This window comes from Octopus bimaculoides, chromosome 2 (assembly GCF_001194135.2).
Source record: "Octopus bimaculoides isolate UCB-OBI-ISO-001 chromosome 2, ASM119413v2, whole genome shotgun sequence".
NCBI lineage: Eukaryota > Metazoa > Mollusca > Cephalopoda > Octopoda > Octopodidae > Octopus > Octopus bimaculoides.
Window position 1 is genome coordinate 137,180,639 of NC_068982.1, and position 2,058 is coordinate 137,182,696.

General features: G+C 38.9%; 1 protein-coding gene across 1 annotated transcript in view; it reads right to left on the bottom strand.

The window, feature by feature from the left end:
• The window catches only part of LOC106883547 (uncharacterized), a 195,192-nt gene that overhangs the window by 182,118 nt on the left and 11,016 nt on the right, over positions 1–2,058 (bottom strand). The window lies entirely within an intron of this gene.

Here is a 2,058-nt window from a genome sequence, read left to right on the forward strand (position 1 = left end):
GTGTGTATGCATAGAAAGAAACAATTTTTCTGTTTGTGTAACAGAGTAATGTAACAAAAACAGTTTTTATCAAATTGATTCTTATAAATTAGATAAAATGCCAGAATTTCTCTACCCTGCTGATGGAGGTTCATCTTATTCTATGTTATTTGCATCCATATGGTCGCATATTATGATGAACTAAATCTACCAACATTATTATGGATCGCCAAACTTCCAGAAACGGCTGTTGGACTTATAACATCTTTCTTTCACTCCTTTTCTCTGTGCTCTGTGTAAGTTGGACCTATTAATTTAAATATCTATATATTTAGAGCGTGACACCATTTGAGCATGACCAATGCCAGTACCGCCTGACTGGCATCCATGTCGGTAGCACATAAAAACCATCATTCAAGTGTGGTCGATGCCAGTGCTGTTTGAAAGGGTCTCGTGCTGGTGGCGTGTAAAAAGCACTGCTACACTCTCAGAGTGGTTGGCATTAGGCAAGGCATCCAGCTGTAGAAGTAAAATAACTCAGATTGGAGCCTGGTGCAGCCTCCCAGTTTGCTAGTCCTCAGTCAAACCGTCCAACCTATGCCAGTATGGAAAGCAGACATTAAACGACAATGTGGATGATGATCATACATAAAAATTCATCATCTGGAAGTTTCCACCTTTTGTTTTCTCTCATTTTGCATGTACACATATATACATATTTTGTATTTGATGTATTTAATATATTTAAAAGATCTGATGTGTCTAATTTGTTATCCACATAATTGCTTCTATAGCCACTCAACTTGATCCCTCTCATAAGCCTTTCTTTACCCCATGGAATTGATCCCTGTAAAGACATTGGAGTCTAAGTTTGAATCTTCGGAGCACTACCAACATGTAGGAAAAGAATGGGAAGTAATTCCATTTGCTGCACCCAGTGTAAGCTATGGATGGACAAGAGATGCAGTGGAATTGCTGGTAGGTCAACAGATAAGGTAACTTTCATGTGTGGCAGATGCACAAGAATGGTAAGTACTAAGAGTGTAAGGTAGTGAGCTGGTAGAAACATTAGCACACCAGGCGAAATGCTTAGCGGTATTTCGTCTGCCATTACGTTCTGAGTTCAAATTCCGCTGAGGTTGACTTTGCCTTTGATCCTTTCTGGGTCGATAAATTAAGTACCAGTTTCGCACTGGGGAGTCGATGTAATCAACTTAATCCCTTTGTCTGTCCTTGTTTGTCCCCTCTATGTTTTAGCCCCTTGTGGGCAATAAAGAAACACGTACTAAGAGCATGAGGGACTTAGACTCTCTTAGATGCCCAGGAGGCTCTCTTGAGATAGCAGATAGTTTTTGCTACTTAGGTGACCAAATTAGTAATGGTGGCGGATGCTCTGAAAGTATTGTTTATAGAATAACAACCGGATGGAAGAAGTTCAGAGAGCTACTACCACCATTTGCAACAAAAGGACTTTCTCTCTCAGAGTGAAAAGTAGAATGTATGATGCTTGTGTATGAATGGTTATACTCCATGGTAGAGAGACATGGGCTCTGAATGTAAAGAACATGTGTAGGTTGGAGAGGAATGAAGGTAGTATGCTCTGTTGGATATGCAACATCAGAGTGCATGACCAATAAAGCACAATTGTGTTGAGAGAAAAGTTAGGCATAAGAGGAATTAGATGCAACTTGCAGGAGAGGAGAATGTGTTGGTTTGGACATGTGAGGCGTATGAGTAAAGACATCTGTATATAGAAGTGCCTGTCAATGAAAGTGGATGGCACCTGTGGAAGAGGAAAACCCAGGAAGACATGGAATCAAGTGGTGACACACACGAACACACTCCTCTATAGCAAGACACCTGTCTCTGTCTCTCTGTCACATTTCAACCTTTCATCATCTGTAAATTTCAACTATATATATGCAAATATATATCTATATATGATAGAAAAAATTCGTTATCGGTATAAAGATAGCATAAACAAGTATAAAAATGGAGAAAATATGTTGAAATCAAAATTGAATTTAATACAAAATCGAATATGTATGGATCCTACAAAAAGTTTGAATTGCTCTTTCT